General features: G+C 57.7%; 1 long non-coding RNA gene and 1 other non-coding gene across 2 annotated transcripts; both read right to left on the bottom strand.

The window, feature by feature from the left end:
• Positions 1–4,139: 4,139 nt before the first annotated feature.
• On the bottom strand, positions 4,140–9,802 carry LOC144286666 (uncharacterized). The gene is made up of 2 exons (XR_013354621.1): positions 9,121–9,802; positions 4,140–4,721 (listed from the first exon to the last, which is right to left on the bottom strand). It is a non-coding gene; the product is annotated as an uncharacterized LOC144286666 (long non-coding RNA).
• Positions 9,803–11,413: 1,611 nt separating this feature from the next.
• Positions 11,414–11,604, bottom strand: LOC144287349 (U2 spliceosomal RNA). Its single transcript, XR_013355191.1, has one exon. It is a non-coding gene; the product is annotated as a U2 spliceosomal RNA (small nuclear RNA).
• Positions 11,605–13,239: the final 1,635 nt, after the last annotated feature.

The following is a 13,239-nucleotide window of genomic DNA, read 5'->3' as shown; positions in this document are numbered from 1 at the left end:
CTTAGCGCAACCTTGACTTGCGCCTCCCTCCTCCCGCCGAGCGTCTCCTCCCGTGCGTGTGCGCGGGTCAGAGCCAAGCTTATTTTCTCTCTCTGAACTCTCGGGTCGGGGACTCCGGCCCCTTCCTGGCTCGGTCCTTGATTCGGCTTCTATCTGTCATTTACATATTCAGGGCTCTGGCCCCGCGTCTGTAATCGAAGCCTGGAGTATTTTCTTCTGTTGCACAGCCGTCTCCGGGCCTTGCGTAGGGAGACGATGCCAGGTGCCGAAGGTTCACCCACTGAAAGGTAGCTTTCGGGGGCGCCCGGTGGCTCAGTGGGAAGGGCGGGGCCTGGGTTCGAGCCCCACGCTGGACGTAGACATTACTAAATAAATACCTAAGTGGACTTTTTTTTTTTAAAGATTTTATTTATTTATTCATGATAGTCACACACAGAGAGAGAGAGAGAGGCAGAGACACAGGCAGACGGAGAAGCAGGCTCCATGCAGGGAGCCCGATGTGGGATTCAATCCCGGGTCTCCAGGATCACACCCTGAGCCAAAGGCAGACGCCAAACCGCTGCGCCACCCAGGGATCCCCTAAGTAGGCTTTTAAAAAGTCCTCTTTCATGCCATCCCATCGATCCGTTTTTTAAGTAAATAGTTTTTCCACCTTGAGTCAGCGTTAGAAAGGACTTCACCAAAAAAAAAAAAAAAAGAAAGGACTTCACCATGAGGTTATAAAATAATGTCCCACATCTTCCCTTAGGTCTTTTTCTACTTCTTTCTCAACACCTAAATCTTCAGCCATTTGGTGTCTACCTTGCAGTACAGTGTATCAGAGGCCACCTCCGATCCTAAAGTGCACCACACGTACATTTTTGTAACATGCCTGGATTTTTTTTTCCTGGTCTCTTTTTTAAAGATCTGATTTTCAAGTAATTTCTCGGTGCTCTACCACGAAGCCAACCGGGTGCCCACCCCCTGCCTTTGGATGTTTTTTCAAAAGTAGCACAGCAGGGGGGCGCCTGGGTGGCTCCGTGGGTTAGGCGTGGGACCCTTGATTTGGACTCAGGTCAAGATCACAGGGTCCTGAGATCAAGTCCCGCCTTGGGTTCTGGGCTCAGAGTGGGAGAAGGTGGGTGGGGGTGTGGGCGGTGGATGTCTGCCTGAGATCCTGTCCCTCTGCCCCTCTCCCCGCTAACGTGTGCCTGCACACAAGCTCTCTCGCTCTCTCTCAAATAAGTTAAATCTTAAAAACAAACAAACAAGCAAAAAAACGGGGGGGGGGCGCAGAACAGGGGTGCTTGGCTGGCTGTTGGTAGAGCGTGAGATCCTTGATCTCAGGGTCATGAGTTGAAGCCCTACATTGGGCCAAGAGCCTACTTTAAAAAAAAAGAAAGAAAGAAAGAAAGAAAGAAAGAAAGAAAGAAAGAAAGAAAGAAAGAGCAGAACACATTGAAGAAACCACCTTTGGTTCTTTGAGGCCACAGGACTGACCTATCCGTTCCACGCAGATGATGGCTGGGCACGCTGAATCAGACAGAGCCCAACACTGAAAGGCGACTGTGATCTGATTCCTGCCCACTAGGGATTCATGGTTGGGGGAGGGGTGGTGATGGTGGTGGTGGTGGTGCATGGTGACTTGCACGGAGAATCCTCAAGAGAATGGATGCCCCTTTGGAAAGCGACAGGCAGTACAGAGTGGACGGACCCTCAGACCAGGAGGCCCAGTGATAAAGCATGTGTGCTTGTTTGTTTTACCCTGGGGAAGTAAGTGGATCTGCCCAGGAGGACATATCTGCCAGCGGCTGAGCTGGGGTCCGGATCCCACCCCACTGGACTCTGGGCCTTCTGCCATCACCACCGGTTCCAACGTAACCAACAGTCCTTTATCACTTGCGACTCCACCCACCAGGGGCGGGGCTTGGTCCTGGGAGTAGAGAGAAGCCAGACAGGATTCCTGTCTCCTCCCGGCCCCCTAGGGGGGGGGGGGGGGCAGGACCGGACTGGATAAGACACGTGGCCAAATGGCCACAACGCCGTGATCCCTGTGCAGGGGACTGTGAGAGAGGAACACCAGGCTGTGGCTCCCACCTGGCCATGACCCCTTTGAGGTCCAAGGCCTCTCGAGCCACGTGGCTCTGTGTCCCGACCAGGAGCCTGAGAGGCTTACTCAATAAATGAGAAGGTGGGATGGAACACAAAGCCAGCTGAGTCACGAAGGCCTGCCCGACGTCTTAGGGGAGCTTCAGGTCAGAATTTCAGTGCAAGTCAGAATTTCAGGACATGTCGACAGGAGGGAGGAACCCGGGACGTTGCAGTCTGAGGCAAGAGTGGGGGGCCTTGGGGAGGGGGCCAGTTTGCCTCAGGCTGACCCCCCCCCCCCAGCCACCTGGAAGTTGTGATCTGGGCCTCAGAACTGCCCCGGGGGGGATGCTTGCTTCGGGTGGGCTCTTGCCTACCATAATCGCTCCCTCACCCCGGTGTCCCTTCCCTCACAGGCTCATTCGTACCCCAAACTTGGCCAGCAGGTTCAGCTTCTCACGGGAACCTGAACCCTTCCCCTGCCCCCCCACCCCGCCCCCTTCTCATTACATCAGACTCTGATCCAATGGACGTCTGTTGATTGCTCACCGTGGAAGGCACGAAGGCAGGATCACTTAAGGTCCCGAGTCATCTGTACCGTGCCCATGGAAGGCGGCTTCCCATCCCCATTCCCTAGAGGAGAAAGCAGCTTGTGGGAGAGTCTGACCTGGTCTGGACGTTTGACTGCCCACAGCTTTGAAGCCTTGCCATTCCCTCCTCTCCTCCTGACCTCCCTCTGGTCGATGGAGCTGATAAAAAGCCTTATCCCAGGCCCTCCACTCACCACCATAAACACACTGACTGACCCCTTGCTCTCAAGCCCTTTTTGAATCTGCCTGGGAGCCACCTCGGTCTCCCTGGAAAGCCTCATTATGTGAGCTGTCAACCTTCTCATCCCCTCACGGGTGGTGTCATCAGTCTCCACATCTAAAACAAATTTGGAGGGTGGGTTTGGGAAGGGCGGTGCCCATCCGGTTCCGCAGAGCAGCAGCGCAGCACAGCAGCTCCGTCTGGCACTGGGTCTCCGCAGATTCCCGTATAGGGTCCAAGGGCCTCCCCACAGTCTAGACTGGGTGGCCTCCTGTCTGTGCCAGGACCAGGGAATCCGTTATTTCCTCTTCGGTACGCCGAGTGCCTACGGTGTGCTAAACACCACGCCAGTCCGAGACTGTTGTCCTAAAGCGAATCATGGGGGATCCCTGGGTGGCTCAGCGGTTTCACACCTGCCTTTGGCCCAGGGCGCGATCCTGGAGTCCCGGGATCGAGTCCCGCGTCGGGCTCCCGGCATGGAGCCTGCTTCTCCCTCTCCTCTGCCTGTGTCTCTGCCCCACCCCCCTCTCTCTATGTCTATCATAAATAAATTTAAAAAAAAAATCTAAAGCGACTCATGAGGGATCCCTGGGTGGCGCAGCGGTTAAGCGCCTGCCTTTGGCCCAGGGCGCGATCCTGGAGACCCAGGATCGAGTCCCACATCGGGTCCCAGTGCATGGAGCCTGCTTCTCCCTCTGCCTGTGTCTCTGCGCCTCTCTCTCTCTCTGTGACTATCATAAATAAATTAAAAAAAAAATAAATCTAAAGCGACTCATGCCCGGATTTGCAGGAGCGCATCCACTGCTTTCCGTGTCTGTCACAGGGCATTCAGGGTTCAGGACAAGGTGACCGGCGGCATCTTCCCAGGTGCTCCAAGGAGTGCTTCTGGAGGCACACCGTGCAACAGGAACGTCTGGCAGGTTGGGAAGTACAGCAGCCTCGGCCCCACCCCGGAGACTCCAATTCGATTGCTCCTCGGCCGTGCTGGGACCAGGAGATTCCGGTGTGCCACCAGGGTGCTCAAACGCTGCCATAGACCGATCTGGAAGAAGGACTTTTCCATCCCTACCGAGGAAGACCTGTGTACTTCTGACCCCATCTGCCCGACTTTTGTTCCAGAAGGGTAAGGGGGCGGTCGGTCAGGCAGGCAGAGCGAGTTGAGAGCTACTTGAAGGAGCCGGGTTTAAATCCTCTAAGCCGGAGCCCCAGTCACTCGTGCGCAGGCGTTATTCCTCATTCCTTTTTTTTTCTAAATTTAAAAAAAATTTTTTTTTATCTATTTATGATAGTCACAGAGAGAGAGAGAGAGGCAGAGACACAGGCAGAGGGAGAAGCAGGCTCCATGCACCTGGGAGCCCGACGTGGGACTCGATCCCGGGTCTCCAGGATCGGGCCCTGGGCCAAAGGCAGGTGCCAAACCGCTGCGCCACCCAGGGATCCCGTTATTCCTCATTCCTATCAAACACTGCTCCTCACCAAACCGTCGGTTTGGAGGAGGGCAAAGTTCAAGCAGGCAGAAGGAGTGCGGGGAAGGCTTGGAGAAGAGGTGGCGGTGGGGGGGGGGGGTTGGCAGAGGAGTGAGTGACAGGGTTCAAGACACAAAAAGAGGTGGAGGCACGAAGGGGAGAGGCGGAGACCAGGACTTCCCGGAGCCGCAGGAAAGCGCGGAGACGGATTCCGGTGGCACACAGGTCAGCCAAGCGCCCGCCCACTTGGAAGCAGGTGGAGCCTCCACTACTCAGGCCGGGCCCCGCTGGAGCCCAGTTCCTTCCCACTGGCCGGCTCTCTCCGTCTCTGCCCTCGGGGCCACAAAGCAGCAACCTGGTAAGCGGTGAAGAGAAAAGCTGCCGGAAGGAAGAGAAGGGAAGCTCCTAAGAAAAACAGCGCTAACACAACGAAAAAGCAAAACCAAAAAGAGCCCACCAGAGCCAGTCAGCCTTTATAGCGTAGGTCACGTAGCAGCCGTTACACTGGTAAGAGAGAAGCCTGGGTGGCTCAGCGGTTGAGCGCCTGCCTTGGGGTCAGGATCAAGCTCAGGCCCAGAGTTCCTGGGACCCCCGGGACACGAGCCCCCCCTCCCCCGGCACCGGGCATCTACCTGGGAACTTGCTTGCCTCAGCCTGCATCTCTGCCTCTCTCAGCACCAAGTGAGTAAAACGCAAAAGCAAAAAAGCAAAAGCAGGTAAGATAGATCCCTCTTTAGAAAAAGTACAGTAACCAAGCCGAGAAGAAACACCCCCCACCACCAACACCACCACTACCACTACGCTGGACCCGAGCCAAGATACCGGGAAGAGACGCCGAGCCCCCGGCCCTCGCCGGCACCGCCCCGCCACCGTCCTCACTGCGCCCACGGTGAGCCAGGTCACCTTCAGGCCACGTTCTCGCCCACTCGGCTGCGGTGGTCCGCTCCACACGCGGTTACGGTTGCAGCCATCCCCCGCATTCCTGGTCGATTTTCACATCCCTTTCCGCTCCCTCGCGTCCTTCCCTAGAGGACGACCAGCGATTTGCGTGCCCCCGGCCCGTCCCCGACCCCCGGCGGTCCCGCCACGCCCCTGGGCCTCCTGCGCCAGCGCGCCGGGTCCCGGGAACTACTCCCACCTGGGAACTGTGACCCCGGCCGGCCGAAGCAGGGAGGGGGCGTGTGGCAGGGAGCTGAGGGACGAGAGCGGTGCGCGTGCTCCCGAGAGAGCCGCGGGGTCGACGCCGGGCATCCGGGAGGCGCAGGGCCCGGACCTCGGGCGGGGAGCGAGCTGCCCCCGGGGTAGGAACGTGTGAGTGTGGCTGGGAGCCGGCCTCCGCCCTCCTCCCCTCCTCTCCAGCCTCCCGCCACTAGACACCCCCGCCCCGGGCCCGCGTCTGTTCCATTCCACGGTGGATTCTCCGCAAAGCCTGCACGCTCGGCCGTAAGGCTCGTTGGACCAGCACGCTCGCCCCTCAACCCGACTGACTCTCCGGGGCGTCAACCCTGCGGGGAAAGAACCCGGATCGCCCCGCCGCCGCGCGCCGGACGCACTGCCCTGCGGGCTCTGCTATCCGTGTGGCTCCCCAGGACCCCAGGCCGACTTGAAGCTGTTCCCATCCTCACTTCACAGCGGTGTAACCGAGACCGGTGCCCTGCCGCCGTCGCCCTGTCCCAAGACGCCGCCCGCGCCTGGAGCGCGGGCCGTTCCAAGTGACGGAGCCTAGCGCAGAGAGCCCCGAGAACCGGACGCGGACCCGGGAGACGGGGAGGGCAGCTGGTCGGACGCGCCTGGGTCGGCAGGAGGTAACACGATGGGGACGTCTGCGGTCACCGCCCGGCCCGCCCCTGTCTTAGCTCCCGGCCCTGTGACTCTCTCCCGGCCCGGGTTCGCCCTCTCGGCCGTCGGGGTGGCATGATCTCTCCCGCCCTCGTGCTCGGGTGGCGCGCGGTCTGGAGGGTCCCTAAGGAAGTCCTGGTCCGGACGGGAGGCCCTCTGTGGAAATGCGCGGCGGGAGTCAGCCCCGGAGCAGCGAACCCTCGGGCCCAAACAGCGAGTTAGGTGACGGTCATCTCCTCGCGGCCGGCCAGGTCCTAATAAAAGCTAACGTGGGGCCCGTTTCCGCTCCGCCCCTCCCTGCCCGCGCGCGAGGCGCCCCCCTCGGCCCCCAAGCTGGTCGTGAGTCTCTCCTAGGGCCCGCCCTGCACCGACGGGGTTTGTCCCGGGTGAGCTTCGTCCCCCGCCCCGCCGCCCCAGCTCTGAGCCGCTGGAAAGATCCCCCACCTGGACTGCTTTTTCCACTTCTCTGATCCGGGCACTTAGACCGCTGCCCAGCATCTAAATATCGGTTGAGGGGACGAGTGAACCGATGAGAGAGAGGATTAAATCAGGTCATGTGTCAACCCGGCTTACCCAGCCCCTGGCACAGCGTTCTCGAGCGATGGCCCTTCCGGCCCCTCCCGCCCAAGACCTCTCTGCTTACTGGGGGAGGGAGGGGGGCTTCAGTAATCCCATTACGGGTTCCCAGGTAGTCTGACCCTCAGACGCTTCCACTGCTTGCAAAGGAGTGCTTCCCGCTGAAGAGGACTTCCTTACTTCACCTTCTAGCACCTGCATTGGCCTCTTGTGAGTTCAGGGACTCCAGGGGCACTGGCGTCAGAAACCCCTCCCGGCCATGCCCCAAGGACCCAGAAATCCCCAGACACCGACAGCGGTGCCCGGGTAGCTAGGGCTGGCGCCACCCTTGCCCAAGAACCATGCGCCCCCACCAAGGTGTCGCACCCCGGTGGTGCCCGATACCCCTGCCCGAGCCGTGGATCCGGGATGGGGACTCGAGGAACTGCACCCTGAGGGTTCCCCGGCAGCATCTGTTTCTGCAGCCTGAGGAACTGAGGAAAATAAAATCCTAAAAAAAAAAAAAAAAAAAGGGGGGGACACCAGGGTGGCTCAGCCGTTGAGCGCCTGCCTTCCGCCCAGGGCGTGATCCTGGAGTCCCAGGATCGAGTCTCCCGTGGGCAACCTGCGTGGAGTCTGCTTCTCCCTCCTCCCCTGTCTCTGCCTCTCTCTGTCTCATGAATAAATAAATAAAATCTTAAAAAAAAAATTTGTAGATGAGTCCCGCCGGTGATCGACCGGCAAATATTTATTCCCAGTTTCGTTCTTTTTCTTTATCTTTTTTTTCTTTCTTCTGTTATTTTTTTAAAGACTTTATTCATCTATTCATGAGAGACACACACAGAGAGAGGCAGAGACACAGGCAGAGGGAGAAGCAGGTTCCATGCAGGAAGCCCGACGTGGGACTGGATCCCAGGTCTCCAGGATCACACCCTGGGCTGAAGGCGGCGCTAAACCTCTGAGCCACCGGGGCTGACCTCTCTCTCTCTCTCTCTCTTTTTTTTAAATTAGACAGACATGAGTGTTACATATTCAAATGCACCAATGTTTTGTAAAAGTTAGACTACTGGAGTCTGAGTCCTAGGTGGCATTGGGTCCTCTGGGAAGAAGTTACAGGAACAGAGCGAGGAGTGCAAGAGGTTCATTGGTGGTGGGGTGGGGTGGGGTGCTTTGAAAGGAGAGGGGAGGCAGATGTGAGCCTGGAGAACCTCAGGGCCCCATGGGATCTGACAGAGGCTGGACCAGTCCCAGGGAGGTTTCTGGGAACAAGGGCGGCAGGCCAGAGGAGCTCCGCATCCCTGCATCCCGGCCCCAGTACCCCCACGAGCTCAGAACTGAGAGCCCCAGCCAAGGAGCACCTGCCGGTGTGGGACCTCCCCGGACACCCCTGTGGCTCCACGGTTCCCATGCCCATATTGCCAGGTCTGGGGTGGCCAACAAAGGCCTGCGGGGCCGACGGGTTGGCTGGCTGTCCGGTGTCTCTTATTCCTGCTCGGGTTCCATCCCGACACCACACGCTTCTCCTAGGGGGGCCCGCTGCTGCTGACCCAGCTGACATCCTGACCTGCAGGTCTGTTGGGCAGTCCGGAGCCCCGGTCCCTGACTGTCCCTCTGTAAACATTCGTTCCCCTCAAAGGCCCAGCAGTGTGCCGGGAGCTGCTTTTCAGAAGGTGGAGAAGTCTCTAGCAGCCCTTGCTAGGACCCCCAGGGAGGGGCCCCATTGTGATCCTCTGCAGCCCCCACTTGCCATATACTCCACAGGGCATCTCTTTCCTTCAGGGACCCACCCCCTGTCACCAACACCCTGGGGTCCGCTGGATACTGGGGCCCAAACGCGGGGCTGCCCCCGCTGCCCCTGACTCGGCTTGAGAGCTCTTTAAGGCTCTAGGCCAGCCTCCGAGCTGAGGGTCTTCCCCGTCACCCAGGGCGTCAGCCCAAGCACGGTGTCTGGGTGTGGAATGTGTTGCTTCCAGAACGCAAGAGGCCTGCGGGGCCCTGGGCTTCCCTCTAGCTCCGTGGTCGGAGGTATAAAGAGGAAGCAATTTTTCTGGGCTCTGGAGGGGATGTTCCTGGCCGGCCCCGACAGCAGGAGCCCCTAAACATCGTGCTACACTGTTTCACTGTAGGATTTACCTTCTTCTCTGATCCGTGTGTGTGTGTGTGTGTGTGTGTGTGTGTGTGTGTGTGACGGGAGTGACTGAGGCTCTTGATGGCCTCTGGTGCGCCTGTTCCCCCAGCTCATCCTGCCTCTTGGAGTGATGGCACAGAGGGACCGTATGGATCCTAGGGTCCGCGGCATGAGCGGGTGGCCCCAGGCCCTTTGGTGCAGAGACTCGAGGGGACAGACGGGTAATGTTGCTCGGGGCCAGATGTCAGCACATACCTGTGTTTTTCTCCCGTCCCGAGTCCCCCTCCTCCCTTCCCGCACACAGTGTCTATGCTTCGCCTATTTTCTGTCGTGTATTCAACTGTTCTGTGTCAATTCCTAGCGTATCTCCTAGACCGGTGGACAGGATGCACAGAAACAGATGCCTTGCATCCCTCAGTCCCGGGTACACTCTGCCTGCAGAGGAGAAAAAAATGAGAAGAAATCCTTGTAGGGTTTGTAGATATTCCAGTTCAGGGACGCCTGGGTGGCTCAGTGGTTGATCGTCTGCCTTTGGCTCAGGGTGTGATACTGGAATCCCGGGATCCAGTCCAACATTGGGCTCCCTGTATGGAGCCTTGCTTCTCCCTCCGCCTGTCTCTCTCTCTCTCTCTCTCTCTCTCTCTCTCATGAATAAATAAATTAAATTTTTTAAAATTTTTTCAGTCCAGGAGCCGGTCCTGGACCCATGACGATTTGCTGCTCCATTTTCTCTGCCAGAAACCATTAAGATTTCTCAGGGTATGGACGCCTGGGAGGCTCAGTGGTTGAGTGTCTGCCTTCCACTCAGGGTGTGATCCTGGAGTCCCGGGATGGAGTCCCATATCCGGCTCCCTGCTTGAGGCCTGCCTCTCCCCCCACCCCACCCCCGTCTCTCATGAATAAGTAAATAAAACCTTATTATTTTTTAAAGATTTTGTTTTACTTGTTTATTCATGACACACACACACAGAGGCAGAGACACAGGCAGAGGGAGAAGCAGGCTCCATTCAGGGAGACCGACGTGGGACTCGATCCCGGGTCTCCAGGATCACACGCCTGGCTGCAGGCGGCGCTAAACCGCTGTGCCACCGGGGCTGCCCTAAATCAAACTTTAAAAGACAGAAAAGACTTCTCGGGGTAGGAAGCCTGTCTGTCTCTTTCATTTCGGTCTTGGCACATAGCATCAAGGAGGCCTTTCTTGAGTTCAGGCAGCAGACTGTCCAGAAGCCTGAAGGGGGCCCCCTTCTGTGGGACAATACACAAAGCAGATGTTTTTATTTTACTTTTTAGTTTTTAAAATATTTTATTTATCGGTGAGAAACACACATAGAGAAAGGCAGAGGTCTCCCCGCGAGGAGCCCCATGGACCCTGGGATCAGGCCACGAGCCGAAGGCTGACGCTCAACCACTGAGCCACCCAGGCAGCCTAAATTAGGTGTTTTTAGTCCAGGGGTCAGCGGACTACAGCCAGCCAGCAAGGTCGGCCCCTCTGTTCTCCTATACTGCAAGTCAAGAACGAATTTTACATTTCTCAAGGGTTGCAGAAGAAAGAGCTCACAGGGACCTTTCGGGGTCATGAAGCCTAAACTATTTACTCTCTGGCCCTCTAGAGAGACAGCCTGTCATCCTCCTTTTCCACGGTTAAGTATGAAATTTAAACATTTACCCCCTCAGTCAGAAGGTAAAAAGCAGGATTAAGGAGCAGATGTGTCACGTGTCTGCACTCCTCCATCACATACTTGCTTTTAAGCCTGAAAAAGGTTTTAGAGAAGTCAACTACATAAACCAGATAGAGAGAGGTAGTAAGGGAGAGAGGAGCTGCCTGTTGGTCCCTCAAGCCGTCAGGTTCCTAGAAGAGTGAAACTCCTCCTGGGTGTAGCCTAGCAGGAAAAAGCAGGAGGTCAATTCGAGTCAAGCCCCACAACTGGCTTCCTGCCAAAGAACCTCAAGATCTTTTTTTTTTTTTTAATTTTTGTTTATTTATGATAGTCAGAGAGAGAGAGAGAGAGGCAGAGACACAGGCAGAGGGAGAAGCAGGCTCCATGCACTGGGAGCCCGATGTGGGATTCGATCCCAGGTCTCCAGGATCGCGCCCTAGGCCGAAGGCAGGCGCCAAACCGCTGCGCCACCTAGGGATCCCAGAACCTCAAGATCTTAAAAGACTGGGGAACGCCTGAGTGGATGAGCGGTTCAGCGTCTGCCTAAGGCTTCTGACATGATTCTGGCGTCACCGGATCTAGTCCCCCAGTGCGACCCCGGCACGGAGATTGACTCTAGCCCTGTCACGCTTCTTTAGTAAACAAAAAAACACCTTAAGAAGTAAAAAAAAAAAAAAAAAAAGAGAGAGAGAGAGAGAACAGAGACCCGCACAGCCAAAGAGCATGGGTAATAACTTAGAAGACACACGCGAGGAAAAAAAAAAAAAGAGAGAGAACACCGAACACCCAACTGCCGCTTTCCTCCGCGAAACCGAACAAGTGGCACCTCAACTCACGCCAAGACAAAAAAAGAGAACAAAACCTATCCTTTGTAACCGAGTGTTTCCCCGAGGGGGTGCACCGTTCCTGGAGGTACTGCAATACCAGGACGATGCGCGGAGTGGACGGAGCAAGCTCCTATTCCATCTCCCTGCTCCAAAAATCCATTTAATATATTGTCCTCGGATAGAGGACGTATCAGATATTAAACTGATAAGAACAGATACTACACTTGATCTTAGCCAAAAGGCCGAGAAGCGATACCGCCGCGCACCCCCCCCGCGCACGCCCTCCCGACGACGTCCACCTTACACTCACGGTGACTCGGCTCCCGCTCCGCCCACGTCCCGCTCCCCCCGCTTCTCCCACCGTGGCACGGGCGGCACTAGCCGCTAGGCTCTCCTGAGGCCTTGCAAAGTCTCTTCCTTTTAAAAGACAAACGATGCGTCCGTCGTCGCGTCGTCGCCGGCCCCGCAAGGCCCTTCCTAATTTGAATGGCCCGCCCCTCCGCGCGCGGAGCCCTAGAGGCGCGGCGGGCGGCGGAACCCGGCTGCGGGCCAGGCGCCCTCGGCTTCCCGCTTTGGCCCGCCTCGGGGGAGGGCCGTGGAACCGGGCGTGGGGCTGGCGCCGGGGGCTGGCGCTGAGTCGTCCCAGGGCCCAGGAGGCTCCTCACGTCGTCACTGCGGGACCCTACAGGCTGGCTGGGGCCAGGGCGTGGGGAGCCCAGAAGCGCCTGGCTGGCGTCACCTGCCAAGGGCTCCAGACACCAGTTGGGACCCGAGACCGGGCCCTGAACGGGTGGCCTCCCTACCGCCCCATCGGGAGGGCTCCCTGGGCATCTACCTAACCCCCTGGGCCTCCGTTTCCCCAGGGCAGAAGTGGCCACCTTCCTACGTTCCCTCCTTCGTGGGACTGAGGGAAGGCCGAGGTAGCTCGTGACCTGACCTGGGGGTTTGAGTGGTCCAGGATGTGGGTCCTAGGTGCCACGAGGTACCAGTGGAGGCGTCGTGCCTGTGACAGCGAAACGAGTGAGCCGCGTGCGCTATACCGTAGCCAGACGCTTCTCCTCGGCTGGGCCAGACTTGCGCTCAGCGCTCTTCAGCGCTCTCTTCGCGTCCAACTTGCAGAGTTTACCTGCGGAAGGAGGGAAGGAGCGGTGGAGGCAGAGGTTAGGCAACTGGCCCGAGACCACACAGCTTGGCGAGTGCAAGGGGCAGGCTAGGCCGAGGAAGCCGGGGGCGCCGACAAACGAGGAATGGTTCTTCTGAGTCAGGCCCACGAGGAGACTGAGCATTGCCGATGCTGACACACGGGTCCTCTGGGGTCCTCTGCCCGCTGCCTCCGCCGACGGGACGCGGGCGGGGGTGGGGGGTGGGGCGGGTGCGCCCCGGAGCGTGGAGCTGGCGTGCGTGGGCGCTAAGCCCTGCGGACCTGTGGGACCTAGCGAGTCACCTGGCCTCCTCCGTCAACCCTTCCATCTGACATCTCTAAACCGGGACATGATGAGATGACAACTTATCAGACATGATTATTAGCAGTAAGGATACAGGCTTCTTTCTTTTTTTTAAGATTCAATTCATTCATTCATTCATTCATTCATTCTTTCATGCATGTATGTATGTATGTATGTATGTATGAGAGACCGAGGGGGAAAGAGAGGCAGAGACATAGGCAGGGGGAGGAACGGGCTCCCTCCCAGGAGCCCCATGCACGACTCGATCCCAAGACCCGGGATCACCACCTGGGCCACAGACTGACTGACGCTCAACCGCTGAGCCACCCAGGTGGCCCACGACACATGTTCCGCATACGGTATATCGGTGAGAACCAGACGCAGGCCAAAACCTGTCAGGCAGGTCCTTTCTCTGTAGCCTCCTCGTCTGGAAAGGGAGACTAT

The sequence above is a fragment of the Canis aureus genome, chromosome 16 (genome assembly GCF_053574225.1).
Source record: "Canis aureus isolate CA01 chromosome 16, VMU_Caureus_v.1.0, whole genome shotgun sequence".
Lineage (NCBI taxonomy): Eukaryota > Metazoa > Chordata > Mammalia > Carnivora > Canidae > Canis > Canis aureus.
Note: the sequence above shows the minus strand (reverse complement) of the source record. Positions and strands in the feature narration are given on the sequence as shown.